The sequence below is a fragment of the Leopardus geoffroyi genome, chromosome A1 (assembly GCF_018350155.1).
Source record: "Leopardus geoffroyi isolate Oge1 chromosome A1, O.geoffroyi_Oge1_pat1.0, whole genome shotgun sequence".
In the NCBI taxonomy this organism is placed as follows: domain Eukaryota; kingdom Metazoa; phylum Chordata; class Mammalia; order Carnivora; family Felidae; genus Leopardus; species Leopardus geoffroyi.
In genome coordinates, this window is record NC_059326.1 from 99,068,752 (window position 1) to 99,092,656 (window position 23,905).

At 37.3% G+C, this 23,905-nt stretch overlaps 1 long non-coding RNA gene across 3 annotated transcripts; it reads left to right on the forward strand.

The window, feature by feature from the left end:
• The first annotated feature begins 1,808 nt into the window (after positions 1-1,808).
• Positions 1,809-21,347, forward strand: LOC123599840. Of its 3 annotated transcripts, XR_006713316.1 has the most exons (7): positions 1,809-2,123; positions 5,046-5,126; positions 14,029-14,122; positions 17,331-17,378; positions 18,520-18,601; positions 20,649-20,714; positions 21,129-21,347. It is a non-coding gene; the product is annotated as an uncharacterized LOC123599840 (long non-coding RNA). The 3 variants fall into 3 exon arrangements; XR_006713323.1 differs by lacking the exon at positions 18,520-18,601; XR_006713332.1 differs by lacking the exons at positions 17,331-17,378; positions 18,520-18,601 and having other exon boundaries at positions 1,812-2,123.
• The last annotated feature ends 2,558 nt before the right edge of the window (positions 21,348-23,905 follow it).

A 23,905-nucleotide genomic window follows, 5' to 3' on the forward strand; every position in this document is an offset into this window, starting at 1 on the left:
AAAGTTATAGAACATTCTTGAGTGTTTGCTTCTGTGATGTGGTTCCATGTATATGATGTGAGTAAGTCCTGTCTATTTCATTTGTATTCACTTTTGTTTTTTAAAGTTTTGCTACTTTCAGCTTTATAACCGTTTCTTTTTGTGTTTTTCACTCTTGTGAAGCAGTATGTTTTTTCCTGGCTTTCTTTTAAAAGAGGTCATTTTCCACTGATAATACAAATCTAACCAAATGGCCAAACGGAAATAGTTAGAAGGGTCCTAAGGAAGCAGAAAAGAGGTGTAATGGCTACTCTAACTTACTGTACTCATGTAATTTTGTGTATGTTTTTTCATGACATTTTCCCCCTCTTTTAGGGTTTCTTAAATCTCTTTTATTCAGATGCAACTGGAGTTCAAATACTAAAATGAGGAAGCCTCCACAGTGGGGAAAGGGAGGATTGTCACGAAAGAAAATAAAAATAGAAGGTTTTTCTGATTGTTAATGGGATACTGGTCCCTCTGTTTACCAGCAGCGCTTGCCAGTAAAGGCTGAGTCTTCCCTAAGGCCCTGCTGGTATGGGACTGTGCTGGGGGATGGAAGCAGATTGTGGAAACTTTGTTACTGCCTTATAACAGCTTCCTGTTTCTTCCTACAGTTAAAAAAAAAATTGTAAAAAGAAAAATTATGTACATAGAAACATCAAAGGTAGCCTTGAGAGGAAGTTTATAAGCAGTGTATGATCTGAGTGGTATGTGGAAATGCAAGTATCTTAATATCGGATTTCACTAAATTTCACATTCCATGTAGACGCCATTCACTTTTTTTACCCTCTATGCTCAGCACAGGGCCCGGCACTGTCGGTCCTCAGGAGCTGCCATGATTTATTGGGTATCATTTTCATATGCTAGTTAATACCCTGTAGTTATCACAACACAGGGGGACTGAGTCATTGCTTTACCCCCTCATCTGCTCATACAGTGAATTTTCACGTTTCAAAGTCAGAGGTCTGTGAGATTGCAGGGAAGACTACAAGTGCAGGAAGGAATCCATGAGTTAGAGAGATCTATAGTAAAAAGATGAGTGGTATGTTTTCCTCTGTCCCTTTCATAGCTAGAAACCTTTTTTCATAGAATTTGTTTTACATCCTTCTAATTAGGAAAAGAATGTTACATCTTTTATAAAGTTGCCCAGACCTATCACAAACTGTTTAATTAAGATGGCTTTGTTTAGAGTCAGCAAGTCTACCTGAGTTTTATCGAATAAGAATTTCCAGAGGTTGAGCTAAGGCATCTGCATGTTTAGCAGTCCTTCTAGGTATTTCTGATAGGTACAGAGTAGGAGAAGGGTAAGTTAGATAAAAGGACAAGTTGAATAGGGAACTGGATGTTTGCGAATGACCACACATGACGAAGGAAGAACGTTTCTGTGTATTTAATGCTTGATAGAACTTTCCATTTGCATTTATACATTTCTCACTTGAAGAAAAGTATATAAATATGAGACTGTGGTCAGTGGTTAGTGATAATTTGAACCAAAACATAACGTTAGAAAAAATATAGGGGCTGCTGGGTGGCTCAGTCAGTTGAGCCTCTGACTTCAGCTTAGGTCATAATCTTGAGGTTCGTGCCCTTAAGCCCTGTGTCAGGCTCTGTGCTGACAGCTCAGAGCCTGGAGACTGTTTCAGATTCTGTGTCTTCCTCTCTCTCTCTGCCCCTCCTCTACTTGTGCACTTGTTTGCGCTCTCTCTCTCAAAAATAAACATTAAAAAAAATTTTTAAGAAAAATATATATTCTGAAGTATATATATTCTAAAAGCATATTCGATAGAGTAAGCTCTATATAAACTAGGATATATGTGAATAAGCAAATATGATCTTTTTCTAAAGAGTAATATCCACCTGAATATGTTGTATTAAACACTTTTTAACCCATACATCTGAAAAATTCGGCCTCAGTGAAAAAAATGAGTTGAATGGATTTATAAAGGATAAAACTGATATATAAATAAAATTGTTATTTTATGCTTATCTTATAGACAGAAGAAAACATATAAATTGAAAACACACTTTTATTGCAACACCGAGCAAGAAATTTCAAGTTTCACCCTGTGTATGTCTGTGTCCTTGGGTCTGTCAAGTTGAAGGTGTGAAAACATTGAATGAGTTAAATGCTGCCATGGGCAGGAAATTTTTATTATCATGATAGCTGTGGGGCCGGGTTAGGGAATAATTTCTCTCTTAATATCCATCTGTAAGTATGGTAATTTTCCCGAAATATCATTACTGTGTATTTGGAAGTTAATAAAAATGTTAGGGGTAGTCACAGAAGCAATAACTCAAACACTTTTCACTTTTGCAGGATTGTTCAGTGATTGGTTCCACCATTAAACTTGAATTTAATTTTTCTTTTATGCTGTGGATATGCTGAGTTGCTTTTGCTTTGAAGCATTTATCTTTGTCCTAAAACACATTGGTATCCCTTACCTAATACTGGTGTATCTTTGGATTTACTGAGGGATAAATGAGCTTGAAAATATATTTAAGGGTAGACATTTTTTATACATGCATAAAAACAGACACAATAGCTGTGGAAATTTACTTAATAATTGCAGATAAATATGTTAAGAATTGTAGTTCTCCTGATGTGGTAATAAGTACAGGGAAGTGTGCTATCATTAACTCTATTCTCTTTTTTTCCTTTTTCCTTTTTCTCTCTTTCATCCCTTTTCTTTTATTTTTTTATTTTTTTTTTTTAATATTTATTTATTTTTAAGAGAGAGACAGAGAGAGAAAGAAACACAGACTCTGAAGCAGGCTCCAGGTTCCCAGCTGTCAGCACAGAGCCTGACGTGAGGCTTGAGCTCATGAACTGTGAGATCATGACCTGAGCTGAAGTCAGAGGCTTAACCAACTGAGCCACACAGATGCCCCTCTCCCATCCCTTTTCTGTCCTTATCCATTGCAGATCATAAGCCCAATAGAGAATATACCAATCATTTGCAATGGCTTTGTTTCTTACGACCTGGTAGATAACTAATCTTAAGAGAAAAGCCAAAAGAGGAAGAGACATCTATTCAACCAACTTGCCTGGGACTGAGTCTTCTTAGAAAATTGGACTTTGCTTTCTAAAACAGGGATAGTCCAGGAAAAGCTAAGTCTTTTTGGTCAATGTCCTATACACTTTTGCGGGGGGGGGGGGGGCGGGTGTGGAGAAATGACATTTTTACTTAAAAAGCATCTTGCTGGAAAACAAAACTTTGTTTCATTGAACACTTAAGTGGCTCTGTTTGTTTCTAATCATCCTGCGGAACAAAGCCAGCAAGATATTAAAGAAAGAGGAGGTCTACATAAGGTCAATTCAACAAATTCATCAGATCATATCTGGATACTGGGAAGTCCAAAGATCAAAGTATCAGCAGGAGTAGATCCTAGTGAAGACTCTAATCCTGGCTTGCACATGATGGCCTTCTTGCTGTGTTCTCACAAAGCAACTGAGAAAGGGGGGGCGGGGGAGGGAGAATGATGGGTGGTATGTCTTTCTCTTTTGTAAGGATACCAGTTCTGTGGGATCAGGGCTTCACCCTTATGATCTCATGTAACTTTAATCACCTCCTTAAAAGCCCTGTTTCCAATACACTCAAATGGGGGTGTAGGGCTCTAACATATAAATTTGGGGCAGACACAATTCATTCTATAACAGGCACTGTCTTCTTTGATGATTACATTTCAAAGAGACGGCTCCCAAGCCCTTGAGAAAGACATTCCTGAGTTGTAAATCTGGTGAGAGACTGGGGGAAGATTTATATCCCGAAGAGGTAGAGAAAGAATTTACAATTATGAGTTTTCCAGAGTAAATGGTCTGAGAAAAGGAAGGTCAGGGACTAAAGTTGGGGAGAAACTTGTCTAAAGTTTAGTCAAATGGAGGAGAACTTTAAGGCTGTCCTGGCCAACCTGTGGGTCATCAGTGCTTCATGTACTCTGAAAAAGAAATTGCCTTGTGTTGTCCTTTTTCATGGTAAAGCCAGCAAAGAATATCCATGCATTGGCCAGGCCTCATCCTGAGGGGCCTGGGAAGTGGTGTGTAATGCAGTAAATGGTAACATTTCAATTAATACTTTCAGATTTTTTGGCTGCTTGTTAGCTACAGGCGATAGAAATGGGATCTATGTTTGATAAAAACCTCTTTGTGTCCCTTAGGATTTCAGTGTCCTTAGTCCAATTATCTGTCTGTCTATCTGTATAATGATACCCTAGGAATAAGTACCCAGGTTGAAAAGCAAAGGTCAGGCCTCTATTTATGTTTGACTATAAAGGGCAAGGCCAGGTTGTGTTTTGAGAGAAAAGGTGTCCAGGGAATATAAAGAGAGGATGAATGTGGGAAAGGGAAAAAAAACAAAAACAGAAAGAAGGAATGTTTTCTTTTGGTTGGGTATGATCAACTGTAAGTGCTGCTGCTGGCAAATTGCCAGAAGCCCCCTCTCCCTTCCTCTCCCTCTCCGCCCCCCCCCCCCCAGCTGTGTTGCAGGTCAGCTGCTCACAAAGGGGCTTTTCAATTTACTTACCATTTGATGAACTTTTAGTCAACTGGTTGAAGAACAGGGATGGGACTGAGGTGAGGGACAAGTGCCTCTGGGTGCAAAATTTAAAAGAACACACAAAAAGTCAGGGCTAATTCAGAGTGGGATTGATATTACTGATTTTTCTTTTGACTTAGGGTCCCACCTGGCTCGCTAAGGCACTGTGACTGATCCTGTCTTGGTTGAAAATCCTTATATTTTATTTCCTGCGGACATTCACATTCTTTTTGGTTTTTAAAATGTCACATTAAACATTATTTATATTGATTGCCAAACTTTTTGGCGTACCCTTAAATTTTGTAGCTGAGATACGTGCCTCACTGTGTCAGCCTATCCTTACTCTGCTGGAAGCAACAGAAATGGTACTTCCTTCTAGATTTAGAATTTATTTTCTGTCTCTCTAGTTGGGTTGTGTAGGTCTAGAAAGTATTGTACTAACAGAGATGAACATTGGTGGGGTTAAAAAGAACATTGTTCATTTCCCCCCAGGTCACTCACTAACACTTTGGAAGGAAAGATTTCTGCCAAGAGGGAGGTTTGATGAAGAGAAACATCTCTGAGAGTATACAGGTAATTCAAAGCACACAATTTAATGTCACCAACAGAGAATGTTAAATGGATAAACTGTTGATTAAGAGATGGAATATGTGGGGGCGCCTGGGTGGCGCAGTCGGTTAAGCGTCCGACTTCAGCCAGGTCACGATCTCACGGTCCGTGAGTTCAAGCCCCGCGTCAGGCTCTGGGCTGATGGTTCATGATGGCTCAGAGCCTGGAGCCTGTTTCTGATTCTGTGTCTCCCTCTCTCTCTCTCTGACCCTCACCCGTTCATGCTCTGTCTCTCTCTGTCCCAAAAATAAATAAACGTTGAAAAAAAAAATTAAAAAAAAAAAAAAAAGAGATGGAATATGTGATTCTAATGCTACAATTTCGTCATTATGTTCGTAAGTATGTGAAACCTATCTAACCATCTGTAGTGTTCTAAAGAGGGGATTTATTCAGTCTACCTGTTGACATTGTGAAAAGAAAATGAATGTACCTTAGCATGGTCCAAAAATGTAAGTTCACGTTGCTGTAGGTTTAGGTGGTTAAATCTCTCACTGTTGATTTAGTTGGGTACCTGGCAACAAATGGACAAAATATATATTTGTTATTTATTTAAGGGATCCTTTCTGTTTTTATTAAGTCCGTAGTCATGGTATATGTGGTTAAAATGCACAGAATTCAGATGTTAAAAGCAAAACAATAAGTGAACAAGAGAAGAGAAATATAGCATTTCTGTTGGCTTAGGAGGGACTTTACAAAGCTGTAACAGTTCAAATAACTCTTTTGCAGTTTACATGGACTACAGCTATAGTAGCATGAATTAATATGTTGTATCAGGTTGGCAAACCTTTTGTAAAGGGCCAGATAGTACATATTTTAAACTTTTCATGCTAAGTGGTCTCTGTTGCATCTATTCAGTCCTGCCGTAGTAGTAGGAAAGCAGCTATAAGCAGCAGTAAATAAAAGGACATGTTCCAATAAAACTTTATTTACAAAATTAGCTAGTGGGCCGGGTTTGGTCTACAGACCAGAGTTTGCCTACCCTTCTGGTGTCAGAAGATTCTACATGCTTTATTGAAAACTATAAACTGGGGTGTCTGTAACAGCGAGGCATAAAGGATTCATGTCATTTATTGAGCTGAATATCCAAGCCATTATCTAGATACAAATGAACCTTCATCACTAATGTCTTTGAAACAGTTCATGTGTCTATACCTAATCTTATCTCTTAGCATTCTGTATCTGACAAGATTATTTGATGTCAGATGTTATAACTAGGTAAATATGCTATCTATGTTTTGCCATATTTTGCCCTCTTATAAAGTCTTAAAATTTCCTGAATATTTGATACTTTACTGAAGGCCATGAAGCTTATGGACATTTCTACCTGAGTAAAGTTTGTTTTACTGGCAGTAATAAATGCTTCTTTTTTTTATTTAATAAAAATTTTTAATGTTTATTTTTGAGAGAGAGAAAGAGAGAGACAGAGCTCGAGAGGAGAAGGGCCAGAGAGAGAGGGAGACACAGAATCTGAAGCAGGTTCCAGGCTCCGAGCTGTCAGCACAGAGCCCGATGGGGGGCTCAAACTCACGAACCGCAAGATCATGACCTTAGCCGAAGTCAGACCCTTAACTGACTGAGCCACCCAGGTGCCCCAGTAATAAATGTCTCTAATGAATCTCAGTAACTCAGCTAAAACCACAGAATTAAGGTGGCCTAATGTGGAAAGCTGGCTAACTAGATATTTGGTTTTCAGTTGTAGGAGGACATCTTCTCAATTTAAGAAAATTTATTATAGGTGTAGGGACAGTGGTTAAATCGTGCTAAATGACACTTTTTAAAATTGGGCTGCATGTTTGGAAGCGCTGTTGTGACAGAGATAGCACAGACTTTCGATTAGTGTCCTGGTTTCTTTTTTCCCTGGGTTCTATTTTTAGAAGGTGAATGGAAATCCATAATTAGATATAGTCCAGGAGATACACGTGGTTGAAACCACATGAGTACATATGAACACTAAAATCCCGGGTACTTCCAGTGAGTGTGTGCAATGTTTCATGCATACCTAGTTTCATGAAATTCTAAAGTTTGTACTCTACTTACATCTTTCCTTACTTAGTTTTAATTTATTTAAGTTATTAGGCTAGAGGTTAAAATGTCTAGGACCAAAGTATCAGGTCATTTGGATTTCCTAGAAACCATCTTTAATCTACAATTGAATGGGAGTATAGGTGTTTGGCAGATGACATGTTAATGCTAATACACTACATTGGAGTAGATGGTTGTATATTTTCGTTTCTTGGTTATTCTTTTTGGTCAGAGGGACAAACTTTTATCTCCACACCTCTCTCATGGCCAGGACTCATGTGAGACACCTGAGACACACAGGTTAAGGAGACTTGGGCTTCCTAAGATTCTCAAACTAAGTGCCTCCTTGGATTTTGTGTCCTAGAGTCTCTCCCACTCACCATATTCTCAGCACCCCCTTTATCTGTTGATTTCTTCTCTGTCAGTGTATGGAGACAATGACTGGCAGATTATGTCTGCAAGGCAGTTTTAGCTCCAGAGAACAAACATGTGGCATTAATACCATATGGTATTGATTATATTTTAGTCAGAATGTTTTGGGTTTAAAATATTCAAATTGTGAGAATTAAGTAGACATAAATATGATATATAGTTCAGATAACACTCTCTTGGTTATGTGACATAGATTACCATATAACCAACGGCTTCCCCAGAAAGATCTCACCATCTGAGGAATCTCCTGATTTTTCACATTTAATTGCAGAATGTTAGCCAGACTTTCTATGATGTTCTCTATTCCCTGTTTTATTCAAATGCCTCCTCAACTTCATATTCTTATTTCCTTCTGTGACTTTTATTCTTCTTCCTATTTACATACTGTATACACTGAAGAGATAGGGCAGAATGAAAGAAACATTTATTGAGTCTTCTGGGTGAGTCCCTCATTAGATATTGTCTATCTGATAATTTTATATATCTAATTATTGTATTTCTAAGATGCCATGATTTATATTTTTTTCTAAGAAAAGAATTCTTAAGAGTCTTAGTGTTCATGACTCATAATAATAAAGGCTTTATTTCTCCCTCTCGCTCATATTTCAATAAGAAAGGTATTTTTTATAGTTATATATGTATAGGTATAAAACCTAAATATCCCTGAGTACTTCTGGCATTGATTTCATCTAGCTTTAGCTCAAGAATAATGTGACTCTCTCTTTTCACCCTTAGGACTTAAACACAGGTTTCTTACTTATTGATACAGACATATATATGGATATAGATAGGTAGATAGGTAGTTCATTTTTAGTATAAATAAAGTGCAAACCCTCAAGTACAGCATGTGTGTTGCAGCCACAGTTATTTATTTTGGCTGGAAATGATTGATCTGAATTGAATCAAAGCATAAGGCAAATCTTGTTCCCTCATCACCCAGTAGGTCACATTACGATCAGTTTACCTTATACAAATTTATCCTGTAACATAACTGGTGAATGTTTTCCAAGGCATATGTCAGAACAACACAATCCTGAGCATATATGTGTTCCCTTACCATTGAAGGCCAGAGAGGCCAAGGACATAGTAAATAGTAAAACAGATTCAAACTCAACCCTGTTTGACTCCAGATGTCAGTCTTAAATCCAAGTATACCATTCATGAGTTTCACCAAATTTATTTCTTTAAAAAAATTAGTAAAATACACACCACCTAAAATTTGGTATCTTAGCCATTGTTAAGTATACAGCTCAGTGGCATTAAGTATATTAACATTGCTGTGCTACCATCATCACCATCCAGCCATGAAAGTCTTTTCAACTTATTAAACTGAAACTCTACCCATTACACAATGACTCCTCATCTTCCCTCCCTTCAGCCCCTGTCAGCTACCACTGATTTTGACTACTCTAGATACATCATATAAACGGAATCGTATCGTACAGTATTTATCTTCTTGCAACTGGTATATTTCAACCTGAACTGTCTTCATAGTTCATCCATGTTGTACCATGTATCAGGATTTCCTTCTTTTTTGACATTTAATATTCCACTGTATGTATACACCACATCTTGTTTGTCCACGTTTCCATCAGTGAACACTTGGGTTGCTTTCGGGTGTTCACCATATTTATTTATTTATTCCATGGTTGTATAAGTTGTTTTCTGTTAGAACCACAATAGGTTCTTTGCTGCACATGCTTTTAAATTAACATTCTAAATAACATACACTTAATCCCAACAGAGAAGAAAATGTTGAGTTAATCCTAGGACTGGTGGAGGGGTTTTGAGAGTCGATTGAAATACCCCAGAAAAAGAAAATAAAGACTATGGATTCCATTGTTCTGTGTGAAGGAAACACATGCTTCCATTTGACCACAAAAAACAAAACAAAACAAAACAAAACAAAAAAACACTTATGCCTCCCTGGAGCAGAGTTTCAAGGACATTTGGGGATTTGGGTCATGAAATATGTTGTAAGTTTTTACTTTTTTTTTTTTTTAAACCTTCTGGTAAACCAGTATAGGTAAACACATTATATAGGCAGCCTTAAAGATTGCTCAGTGGGGGAGAATCAAGTAAATGCCAGAACATTTTAAATCAAAACATATGCAACCAATATTTTCTGATAATCATTTTTATTTGAAGTTGTTGAAGTTACTGAAGTCATTTTATTCTTAAATGAAATTACTTTTTTATTTCCAAAATTGTGTGCATAACACACATGTTGACGGTACGTCTTCTTAGCTTAGAATTTTGAGTTCTGGGTTTATACCATAGGCTCAGTTTAAAAGCTCAGAATCCAGATTATTGTAGTTGCATACCCAAAGTGAGTAGAGGGCTGATAAAAAATGATTATTAGTAAATGCCCTTAAATCTGCATAATAATGACATTTTAAAATTGACATTTAAAAAAATAGTTTTTGGTTGAAGAAGATAATTCTAGAATGTCAGTGTTAAATTTTGTAACATCTTGCTTTATTAATTCATATTACTCTATAAAAGGTGCTAATACATTTACTACTCTTTTCATGAGTTTATGTAATATTCAGAATTAACTTATGTAATATTCAGAAATTATTTTACTGGGTCTCCTGGGTGGCTCTGTCAGTTAAGCATCCGACTTCTGCTCAGGTCATGATCTAGCAGTTTGTCAGGTCCAGCCCCGCATCAGGCTCTCTGCTGAAAGCTCAGAGCCTGGAGCCTGCTTCCGTTTTCTTTGTCTCCCTCTCTCTCTACCCCTCCGCCACTCACACTCTGTCTTCCTCTCTCTCAAAAATAAATAAACATTAAAAAATTTTAAAAAAAAGAAACAGTTTTATTTATGAGCATTTTATATTTTAGACTAATAAAGTGTTCATGAAAACAAAGAAGCCAAATAATTATAATTTTATTTTTTCATTGGAAATATTCAGTGAGGAATCACTGTTTTGTTCCTTATTCTGGTTTTATAATACATGAATACAATACTTTGATCTACACACCATGAAATTTGTGAATTATATGAACACTGATTATTTTACATTTATATTTTACTTATTTTCTGTGCATTTTCAATTGTTTATCTCTTAGACATTTTTTGAAGATTTCTTTCTTAAATGTGTTAAAACTAAGCACTCCATTTCCTAATTAATCCCATGGTACCAGATTGTATTATTTCTTTACTTTTTAACATCACACTTTTAAATCAAACTTAGAAACGCTTTTCTCCTAATATCATTTTAAGACTGTTTTTAATTCAGTTTGCTACCAAATTACTAAAGTAACCAGTAAGTTCAGTTGAAATAGTTCATTTCCTTGAGTGGAAGATATCATGGACAAGTATTCTTTACTGTCATAAAGAGTCAGATGTAAAATGTAAATGTAAAATGATCAATTGATTGATTAAACATTTTATTTTTTTAATTATTATTTTATCATTTCCTTTTAATTTTATTATTATTTTATTTTCTAAGCACAGAGTAGGTAAGGAATTTTTATGTACAGTTTCTGAAGTATGTAAGTGTCTATTATGTTTTTGGAATATGCCACTGATTCCCAAGGTTCTATTAATATAATAGAGGAGATGAGTCAGGTGAACCGAAAACCACTCAAACAAAACAAAGCAATGATAGTAACTATAGGAGTGAAAAGTACTTAGGATTTGGTACACGTTGCATCCTCAAAGGCTCTAGGTACATAAACTCTGAGACTATAGATGTATCCTGAGTTTAGTCATAATGATTTGTTAGTCATAATAAATCATCTGTTCTAAGGATGTGTACCCTAAGTAGGTCAATAGCTGAGATCATCTGTGATTTCCATAGATCTGTAGGCCAGATTCCTGTGTCCCATCTCAATTCAGTTAAACAGCCACAGATTCTGAAATTAAAAAAAAAAAAAAAAAAAAAAAAAAATTCCTGACGGCCATGGTCCTTCATTTGTTCCTCTAGCGTTTTTTGAACAGCTCTGGTATCCTTTGCTCTTCATACTCTATGTGGGCCCTGCAGAGGTGTCAGGACAGCTAAAACTGAGTATTGCTATGAAAATTCAGAAAAATTGATGAAATGTGAGGGAATTGACTGTGATAATTTCCCACATCTTAACTTGAATTATATACTAATGGTAGTTTTGGGATAATGCAGAGCAAGTAGTAATAAGGGCTTTTCTTGCATGTGGAGAAGGAGAGCTGGCTTATTGGACTGGGTTTGAGAATTAAGTTAAGGATGCTCGTGTAAAAGATGAGAGGTGACACAAGGTATACTTTCCTGGAAAAGTAGCTTCCGGAGGTAATTGGAAGCCAGATTCCTTGGAAGGAATTAAAGGAAAAGAGAGTTATGTGCATAAATTTACAGAAGTCAGAAATACTAACTGGGGATGTTCATGTTTAATCCATGGATGAGATAGAGGTAGTTCAAAAAATAAATTATGCTGGAAAAAAGAATTCACTCATAGTTTCTATGTCGCAAGTTGGCATAAGTTTCTCTCAGGCCACTAAATTTATTGTTGTGCTAAAATTAGAAGTAATTAAATTATCGTCTTGTTTTGATTCCCCCCCCCCCCCCCCGCCCCGGGAGCAAACCTTTACCACCAAATAGACCTGTGGTATTTGGTAAAGATATTTTTATCGTTCAGTTTGTTTGATTCGTATTAAATTCCCATCCCAAGATCTGCCTTCTTCTTACAAGGAAACAGTACTATGGACTGTGTATTTAGGTAGACATTTAAAACCTGTGTCAGCTGCCTTAGAAGAAAAACTAGCCTGTGAGATTTGAACACATTATTGATACAGAAGCTGAGGAAGATGTTTCCATTTATTTCATACAGTATCAGGCTGTTCTGTGTTTCTGATTTCTGTTTCCTTCTTTTCCTCTGCTTTTCACCCTTTCTGCATAGTTTAAATTTTTTTTAATGTTTATTTATTATTGAGAGAGAGAGACACAGAGAGAGAGAAAAAGAGAGAGCATGAGTGGGGGAGGGGCAGAGAGGGAGACACAGATTCCAAAGTAGGCTCCAGGCTCTGAGCTGTCAGCACTGACCCTGACATGGGGCTCAAACCTACAAACCCGCAAGATCCTGACCTGAGCAGAAGTTGGACGCTTAACCGCCTGAGCCACCCAGGCGCCCCTCTGTATAGTTAAACAAACTTCAAACCTGGTAAAAAAGAAAAAAAAAAAGGAAAAACAAATTTAGCTCCACTGAATTTTTTTTCCAAGTTCACAAGAATTACATTTACCTACAATAATGCTTCATTCTGAATTCACAGATTACATCTGTCTTTCAATATATGCAGCAACACCCACTTTTACTGAAAGTTGGATGATAGGTTCATAGCATTGCATTCAGCATCATTCGAATCCAAATGACTATACAGGGGTTGTCCAGTGGCTCTGCCCACAGGATCAGGCATTCTAGTTGGTGTGACAAAACATGAGTATAGTAAACCATCCCTATGCATTTCATGTTGGCTTTCTAATCTACAAAATAATTGACTCAGCAACAGAACAGAATAGAGTAATATATATATGTGTTATATATGTATAACATATATATATATATATATGTTTTTAAATTGTGGATTGACAGGAGGGGGGATATTCAGAAAAGAAAATAATAGGGGTGCCTGAGTGGCTCAGTTGGTTAAGCATCTGACTTCGGCCCAGGTCATGATCTCATGGTTCATGGGTCTGAGCCCGGCATTGTGCTCTCTGCTGTCAGTGTAGAAGAGCCTGCTTAGGATCCTCTGTTTCCCCCCCCCCAACCCCGCCTCTTCCCCTCCCCGACTTGTGTGCACACACTCTCTCAAAAAATAAATAAACCTTCAAAGAAAAAAATAGTGCTGATGCCATCAGGGAAAACTTGAGTTAGGCATCTGGACTGGAGCCTAACTTTAAAGAATTGGAAGAACATGGTTAAAAAGAAAGAAGGCAGGATCAGCAGATCATAACACATCAGTTACCACAGACCAGCTAGAATTGAGTGAACCTGTTGGGCTCACTGTTACATCTCTCATATTATTGGGCCTTTCTTTTCCCTTTCTAGAGCCCCTGGCTGCTGAATTCCCAGTGGAGATTTCACATCTGCTTGTCATATAAACTTCAGCTCTGGTCTAGTGAGGATTAAAGTCTCCCTGAGATCCTGACTGAGCAGCCTTTCTCCCACTTTATTTGACACCGCACTATATCACGGCGGTGCTGGCTCCTTCCCCATGCACCGTGTGTAGTAAATCCTCTGCACGCCACAAGGTCAGCCGAGTATTAGATGCAGAGTCCTGTCAGAGGTGCTGACAGCTCCATCTTTCTGAGGGTAAGGGAGTGCTGGGTCCTGAAATTCGGTTGCAGTCCTGGCCCAAGAGTCAAAAAAATGCTTTCATCTTGAAAGATGTGATGATTATTATGGGCTATGTTTCTCTGATCCTTAAATCTCTTTTCAGACATGCATCTTGTGTTGTCACTTCTTCAAGTTTTTGGAAGTGCTGGGAAGGAGAAGAAGCTGTAATTGAAATGGGCAGGCGTGGCAGGAGAAAAGTAAGTCCAGAAAGTCTCACCGAGTTACAATATATTTGTTAAGTAGCCCGTAGTTACATTATTCTTGGTCTTCCTTTAGCCCAAGATAGGAGCTTTGTTTTAGGAGTACCCATTGCTTGGGGCACCTGGGTGGCTCAGTCGCTTGCTTAAGCATTCGACTCAGCTCAGGTCATGATCTCAAGGTTTGTGAGTTCGAGTCCCACATCTGGTTCTGTGCTAACAATGTGGAGCCTGCTTAGGATTCTTTGTCTCTCTCCCTGTCTCTCCGCTCTTCCCCTGCTCATGCTCGTGTGCAATCTCTCTGTCTCCCAAAATGAATAAATAAATACATTGATTAATTAATTAAAAAGAATACCCATCATATATAATGATGCCTTTAAGGTCATTTTCTCACTCTCTGTCTTAATTTTCCTTTGCCAATTAATGATTTCACTACTTCCATATAACAAGTTATATTACAATCCAGAAAAACAAAATTATGAAGTGTGTTCTGGGTAAAATGTTATGGTTAAAGTTCTTTCTAAGTATCTTCTTTCCCTGAAATCTATCAAAATAAATTTTAAAATACAGTCTTCAGAAATAGTCGCTAGAATGTCCCAGGAACAACCAAATAAGGAAAAGAGGACAATGCCACTTCAAAAAGGAATGGCCAAGGAAGGAGACAGAAGATTCTCACGACTCAGGTTGCTATTAATAGACTACCTTTACCCACCAAAGCTGAGGTCAGGTGTGGGAAAAGGATAATGCCACCTGGAGAATGGGTGGACTAAAGAGACTTAGTAGGGAGACAGAAAAATATGAAAGTAAAAAACCCACAAGAGGAAAAGCAATGAGCTATTACCATTGGATCTCAGACAGGGCTAACTTCATGGACAAGCCACCTGTGCATATTCTCAGACAGATCCCAGGCTGGATTTAATATTCTCCTATCACAGGCTTGAAATTCTTAACAATTTTTGAATAAGGGAGTCTGTATTTCCACTTTGCACTGTGTGCTACAATTTATGTAGCCAGCCTTGATTTGTGGCAGAAAAAAATCCACATCTGGTCTCACGAGTTGGCAGAAAAATTCTGAATGGGGCACTAGCCATTCTGACCACATATTAGAATCACGTGGGTGGGTGGGTGGGAGGTGCTTTTTTAAAATTTCAATGCCCAGGTCATGTTTCAGACCAATTAAATAAGAGTTTTGGTAGAGGTGAGGGTAGAGATAGTAGGGTGAATTGGGACAAGGCATCGGTATTTACAAAAGCTCCCCAAGGATTACAGTGGGCAACCAAGAATAATAACCAGTAAAGGGAAGAGTAATGAGAACGTGCAAACCTGGAACCAGGACCAGCATGCTGAAGTCCAAGTGAGGGGTGAAAACTCACCTGGGGATTAATACTGATGCGTTACCATTCTCTGGTTTTCTGTTTCATCTAGAAATTATTGCTACTAAGAAGAGGGTGAGAGAGACATGAATGATTAGATGATATTCTTGGGCAGAAGCTTTATCGTAAGAGGTCTGCTCTGGTTTAGAGGAAAGATATACCATCTGACATCTACCGCTAGTGTATAGGAAGGACCCCAGTACAGGACTTTTAAATTTCAGTCAAGGGAGCAGAACCTGAGCTTTTCTATCATTTGGCTATAGTAGAGATTTGTTGAAAATACCCAGATATCAAACTCCAGCTCGTAGGGAAACAGATTCCCAGTAAACTGTCTGCTGGTCTAATTATAAATCAGCTGTTTATAGTGGTGAAACTGGAAATGGGTATTTCTCCCCTTAAATAAATGGACCTGTACACTGTGATACAGATATATAAATTATTAATTAAATTAGTTTTAATGCTCCTTCAATGATAGGGTGGGGAAGGAAGCAGTCAGTTTCTAGTCAAGTTAGGTCTCTAGGGTTACAGATTCCCAACATTTCAGGGAAGGCAGAACAACTATGAAAGTATAGAAAATGGGGGATGGTATTCTAAAATCCTTTAAGTCATTGAGGAAATGGGTGCGACCAACTGAGTTCACTTATGACTGTTACTGAGTGTGGCTAGGCATTCTGGGATCAGACAGTCTTGGCCTTGGTATCTGATCAGACCTGGTGAAACTATCAAACTATCAAACTAAAATAAGTCAGTCTCACACTTGGAACATACTATTGGTGTTTTTTTTTTTTTTTTTTTCAACGTTTATTTATTTTTGGGACAGAGAGAGACAGAGCATGAACGGGGGAGGGGCAGAGAGACAGGGAGACACAGAATCGGAAACAGGCTCCAGGCTCTGAGCCATCAGCCCAGAGCCCGACGCGGGGCTCGAACTCACGAACCGCGAGATCGTGACCTGGCTGAAGTCGGACGCTTAACCGACTGCGCCACCCAGGCGCCCCTACTATTGGTGTTTTAAATAAATTGCTAGGAATATTATCAAGTTGCTTCAATCACTTTTAAGCCCTTAATTTCTTTGAATCAATTTAATGACTAAAGAAACAAATTCTTAGTAGAAATGCATGGAGACTTCTATTTCCTCCAAATATAGTACAACCAGCATGGACCTACATTTTTTCTTGCATGGCCCCCATTTTGGAGATGGTACTGAAGGCTTAAGGAGGCTGATGGGTAGTTTAACAACTAGTTTTAACAACAAATAGTTTACCAACTATTAGAAAGATGAGAAACACCAAGGGTGAGAAATACAAGATGGTAATAGTTTGTCTATTAAAATAACATCCATGGTGGAATAGGGAAAAACACTGCAGATGTAAGTATGGGTTGAGGAGAGGTTTTTAAGTAGTCTCTGGTCTTCGTATCGACTTTTGTATATTAGCACCACAATATTTCCTTCTGAAAGTAGAAAACAAACAAACAAAAAAAATCTAGCTCTGGGCTAGTCAGACTAGTAGGGTAGCATCAGAATTATTCTCAGATGCCCCAGTTGAGGGGAGGGACTAAATAACAACACAGCACAAAGGATGATGATTACCCTGTGGAAAAAGAAGTGTCAATGCTCTCTGCCCTGAGAAACAATGCATTTTTATCCTCCAAACATGGATACTAGGACTTGGCCATTGATCTCTCCACACAGATTCAAATCATAGGCTAATGAGCCAGTTTCTCCAGGAAAAAAATGAACTCAGAAAACATTAAAAGACATTTTTGCGGAGCAACCATTAGTGAAAAAAAGACAAGAAAACACACCCTTTTAATCAGCTAAATTTGATTTACAGGAAGAGGCAAAATAAATATGGGGAATGATAACAGAAACATGAATCAAGGTAAGACATTAAAAGTATTGATTGGAAATACTGAATCTGAAAAATAATATAGTTGAAAAAAACAACTCCACAGAGAAGTTGAATTGCAGAATGGATACAACCCAGGAACACATATGTGAACTAAGAGAAAAGGTAAAATAACTCTGCCATAGCAAATACAGTGCCTCAGGATCAGGGTGGGATTTATTCTAAAAATATAGGTGTTATTCAATATTAAGAAGCATAATAGTAAAATTCACCATATTATGTCCAAAGATAAATCCCACATGATAAATCTCCATAGATGCTGAAAAAGTGTGTCATAAAATTTAGCATGTTTTTGATTTTCAAATGATTAAATAAAAATTAAAATTGGTTAATATTTCCTTAACATGATAAAATATTTATCTTGACGTAAAATCCAACAATTTAGGGAGAAAAATGAGATACTCCTCCTATGATAAAAAATACAAAAATGTTCACTATTATCTTTACTACTTACATTTTATTTGAAGTATTAACTAATACAATTAGCCAAGTTAAATATGTTAGAAAAGCAAGAATTGTGGGCTAAGCTATACATAAAATTAACATATATATCAATCATCTTCACATGTAAAAGCATCTCTCTAGACAATATATTGAAGAGTATACCCCATTTAAAATGACAAAGTAAAGGGGCGCCTGGGTGGCGCAGTCGGTTAAGCATCCGACTTCAGCCAGGTCACGATCTCACGGTCCGGGAGTTCGAGCCCCGCGTCAGGCTCTGGGCTGATGGCTCAGAGCCTGGAGCCTGTTTCCGATTCTGTGTCTCCCTGTCTCTCTGCCCCTCCCCCGTTCATGCTCTGTCTCTCTCTGTCCCAAAAATAAATAAACGTTGAAAAAAAAATTAAAAAAAATAAAAAAATTAAAAAAATAAAATGACAAAGTAAAATAAAATACCTTTAAATAGTCTTAACTAGAGTTAGTTAGGTGAGAAAAATTATAATTGTTCTGAAGGAACCAAAAATCAAAAGGAGACTTGAAAAAATGACAATGCTTTCAGTATTTGGGGATATGTAGATTTAACATCAAAAAGATATCAATTATCCCTAACTTTATTTATAAATGTAACACCAACCTGATAAATACACCAAATGAGTTCTTTGATTTTTCTCTCTAGCACTATTGCAGCTCAGGGGACACTGGGTAGGAGAGAAAGCAGTGTCCACTTGAGAGGCCGTGGAAGAAGCAATGTCATCAAGGTGATGGACGCGGAGCACACGAAGAGGGAGTTGGGGACACATAGTGAGGTGGTGTCAATGGGGCACTCCAGAAGGCTCACTGAAGGGGATTTTAGGAAATAAAGAAGCTGCAAATAGCAGTATGAGGATGCTGAATGGTATGTTGTAGAGAGAGATTTTTGACGATAGAAAAGTATTTGGGGTCTAATTTTCTCCTGGAGATATGCTAATATCCCTCCAAAGTTGAGGTTATTCTAGACATAACATTGATTGTCAAGAAGGAGGTGGAATAGGAGGAACTGTCCATCACTTATCCCAAGCATGTATGGTGGCTTACCTGCATCAATTTGGAGTGCTATGTGATCAAGGGCAATCACTTTAAAAGTCCTCTGAGTGGGCACTTGTCACAGAGCCGCTGAGCTCTTAGTGATACTACTGATGAGAACGGGGAAGCTACAAAGGTGAAACATCATCTTGAGGTAAAATAATACTTCATGAGAGTAAAATAAAAGTTGGTATTTGTTGTGGCAGTGTTCACCTTTACCTAATCTCTGTACTCCTGGAAAATAGCAATGATAAGGAAACTCCCTCCTTTTTTGTATTCCAGGCAACAGCTCAATGCAAAGAACCACCCTTCTTCTCTGTATGACATAGATAACTCTTGGGATGTTCCTCTAGATTCCCCGTGACAAACCTAGACACAAAGATTCTAAATCCCCACTCTTTGTTTAGTGAACGATTACCTGCCCTGCTTATTCTCACTGGTCAATCTGAACATGTGACCACTAAAATTTAGTTAGACTTTTCTCCTCCCCTCTAAACTCTGACTTGTTCCTGAGGTTCTTCCAAGCACTGGATCATGAAACATCTCTTCTTTATGGTCCTTCCTGAGAATTAGGACCAAAAATAAAACACACACACACACACACACACACACACACACACACATTCTCCTTGCTCAACTGTCTGATCATGTCACCTGTTCATCACCACCCCACACCTCATTCCTCAAAGCCTTGTTTGCTCCTTCCTGAAAATGTCCTTTCTGTCTGACCTTCAAGACTCTTAGAGAGCAGATGGTGAGAGCATTCTCTAAGTGCAAGAGTCATCCTTCATGACGTTTTCCTTACTAATGTCTGGACTTGGATGTTTTCTTTGACACTTTATAAATCTTGTTTTGTTTTGCTCTTTGACATCTGTGGTGGTGCTTATTCACCTCAAGTGGAATCTGAAGGGTGACCAAGACCATGAGAGAACTGCAGATCCACCCTTGAGGCTTACCTGAAGGGTGATGGGAGGTAACAACTGACAGTGGAAGTAATGAGGTAGTTGAGAATTTCAGAAGAGTTTGCAAGGAGAGCAGAATAGACTTTGGACTAGAACCCTTAAGCATATTAGATATTTGAGGAAAATCAAGAAATCCTAGTACCCTTAATTTTCAAACATTACAGGTGTGGGGGCATCAGCCCTCTTGTAGTGGAAAGCTCAGGTACAACTTTTGAGTCTCCCCCCCCCCAAAAGAAACTTAACTACTAATAGCCTAGTATTGACTGGAAGCCTTACCGATGACATGAGCAGTCAATTAACACATATTTTATATGTTACACATATTCTGTATTGTATTCTTACAATAAAGTGAGCTAGATAAAAGTAAATGTTAATAAGAAAACCATAAGAAAGAGAAAAAATACATTTACAGTACTGTCATATTTACAAAAAGATCTCTGTATGAGTGAATCTGTACAGTTCAAACTCATGTTCAAGTATCTAGTGAAAGCAATAAACTAAATCTTTCCTTTTCTCTTCATCCTCTTCTTCCTCCCTGACCTCCCTGCCTTCTCCTCTTTCTCCTTCCGATTAACTCCATGAATAACTAGGCTTAATATAAAGAAATCCTTAAGAAGCACTATGATACAGTGTAAAGAGCACTAGAAATTAAGGAATTTGGAATCTTCTCCTATTTTAACAATAAATATTACTTTGACACTGAAAGTAATTTTATTTATTCATCTGTTAAATAAAAGGAGTGGAAAAAAAATAAAAGGAGTGAATTTGATATTGTTCACAGAAACATCTGAAATGAAGTCGAGAATACCAAGAGGCCATAAAATGGAGCCAGAAGACCCCTGGGAAGGTTAGTCTTAGGCTCTTCCATACTTGGATGGAGTATGAACTTTTAGAATGTGCCAACCACAAAAGTACATCTTGTTGGAATTCTCAGAATGAGGCTTAATTTGCTGTATTTCAACCCAGCATTTAGCATAGTAACCTAGCCTATATGGATCAACCTTAATTATCTTTACCTATATCAGTCGTAATTTTTTCAGAATAACTTACACAAGCATATGGTTTTTGCCTTTATAAATTCTGTCTTTCTCCTCCCCTTTGGAACACATTTCAGTTTCCTCCTCAATCTGTATCTCCCCAATTTGAATTCCCAAAGACCCCAAATGAACTTTTGGTTAGCTTTGTCCCCTAAATTCTTTTTTCTTCAAGGTGTCATCTGTCTAAACATCTAAAAATCAGAATTCTGCTTTGTCTTCCACAGGATTCAATGACTTTTGTAAAGAATGAAAAGGATGCTAAGAACCTGCTGTTAGAACTTTAAAAGATGCAATGCAAAATGTTACTGAAGTCATTCAAGAATACTTCAGAAGAAAATTATTCCAAGGCCAAGCAAATTATTATGATTATGATGCAAGTAAACGATGGTGTGAAGTAATTATTATCAGTGACAAAAAATGAAAAGAAACCAGACTTTTGACAAGGAAACCAGTAAATTATTTATTATTTATTTATTTATTTAATATGAAATTTATTGCCAAATTGGTTTCCATACAACACCAAGTGCTCATCCCAACAGGTGCCCTCCTTAATGCCCATCACCCACCCTCCCCTCCCTCCTACCCCCCATCAACCCTCAGTTTATTCTCAGTTTTTAAGAGTCTCTTATGGTTTGGCTCCCTCCCTTTTTTTTTCCCTTCCCCTCCCCCATGATATTATGTTAAATTTCTCAGGATCCACATAAGAGTGAAACCAGATGGAACTGGAAAGTGTTATGCTAAGTGAAATAAATCATACAGAGAAACCAGTAAATAATTTAAAAGAAAAAAAAATAGCCAGGATGGAACTTGAGCCCAAATCAGTGCACATTCCAAATTCTCCATGAAAGCCTTCTGAAAAAGATAGTGTAGTTCCTCCTGAACTCCAGAATATACCTGCTGACCCCAAAATGAAAACATTAAGTGAAATTAAAAAAAAAAAACAGCCTCATAGCCCTCATGGTAGTGGGGAATGATGCAGAGTAATTATATGAAGAAGAAAAGTTTTACAGTCCTCCATGTCTGAGGATGGTGATATGTTAGTAGTAATGGCTTCTTCATTGGGAAAGTCATTTTTCATTATAAAAGAAGAGAGTGGTTACCCTTCTTCAATTAAGGAGCAAAAAGGCCCCAAGGAGTGTTACCTGAAAAAGATACCCTTGAAACCTATTGGGTTATAAGAAATGGCAACAACTCTTCATGTCAGGAGGTTTGAATCCATGCTTTCCCATTCTTTCTCTGGATCCAGAAGCTCTAGGAAAAATGACAGTGAACAACTGTTTCTGAAAAGCAAACTGCACTTTTTCCTCAAAATGAACCTTAGATCAAGAATCTGTTTCTTTAAGATCATAAAGCAGTTATAGCTCCCCCTTCCTTGTTTATGGGAAGCAAGCAAGAGGTGTAAGGAATAGCCATTCAACATTGTTGTGTTAGGGGAAGAATGTGCATGTGATGATTGATTAGTGAACTCTTTGTGAACATTTCTGTCTAAAATTACTTTTCTTTCTCTTTTTTTTTTCACTAGTCTATTATTTAAATGTATATTTGACTGTCTTTGGGCTGGTTATAAAAATGTTTGTTTTAGTCTCTGTTTTTCCTTTTAAAGTGTATTCAGGTTATGTTTACATAAGGCTTTCACAAACCAAGTGTATATTTAAATTCATTTGTAATATGCTGCAGAATATTTCCTCTATGAAATAATTTGGAGTTTATAATTATCTTATGTTTCTCATCTGTGCTTACCATGAAATGCATTTCACTGGATCAGCTCTGTTTTTGCTTGGAAATAAATGTCAAGATATATTTAAAATGATAATAGAATATTATGAGGAAATTGTAGCAATTAAAAATAGATCACCTTTATTAAAAGTTGTTATTGTTAGCAAAACCTGGCTACACTTCTATTATGGATGTACAGATAATAAATTGTACAAACTAAAGTACTTTTTAATCATAGTTTAAAAAATAAATAAAATTGATCCCCCAAGAAATCTCAAATGTTGGCATCAGGCAGTTAGCCCTTATGCCTCTGTTAAAAGATTTATGTTTGCAAACCATCTGTTGGTTAGTAACTACTTTCTCCTGGGGTGATTCAGTTAGTTTATTAAAAACTTGTAGAACCTTACTTTTTCCTATTATGCAAACTCCCATAAAGGAACTTAACTACAGGTAATTTGACAAAATGAAATGTTAAATATCCTTTTATCACCATAGGAAGAAATGTTTTTATCACCACAGGTAGTAAAAGACAGCCATTGCCAGACAACGTATAACTTTTTGCATCTAATCTGTCAGAGCACCCATTTTAAAGTGCATTTAAATGATAATGGAAACATATTCATCAAAGCACAATGCCAATTTTCAAGAGAATTTTAGAAAAGCAGTATACTTTCATCAGATTGTCAAAAGCAAATGAGAATTGCCATTTTGGACTAATAAAGGAGAACAGAGAGGGGAAATTGACTTAAATGACTAGCATCATTAAAATTAAGTAGGATGTGAAAATATTTAAACAGAATAAGTGCTGAAAGTAAATTAGCTATTTCAAATGTCTTCAGTTTGCATTTGCCCGATTTTCAGTGCTAAACCTGACATTTTGACTTAGATTTGTAATTCTGTATACCCATCTTATATGAAAACACTCAGCATACAGTCAACTCGACGCATATTTTTGAGTGTTAGCAATCATCCAAGAAGTATATTAAAATTTTTATCACTGGGGTGCCTGGGTGGTTCAGTCGGTTGAGCGCCCCCCAACTCTTGACTTTGGTCATGATCTCAGGGTTTGTGAGTTCAAGCCCCACAGTGGGCTCTATGCTGACAGCCTGCTTGGAATTCTGTTTCCCTCTCTCTCTGCCCCTTCTCTGCTTGCTCTCTGTCTCTCTCTCAAAATAAATATAACCTTAAAAAAAAAAAAAAAGACTTTGATCACTTAATCTTCATATCAATAAGATTGGCACCATATTTTCTTAATTTTTTTTTCAATGTTTATTTATTTTTGAGA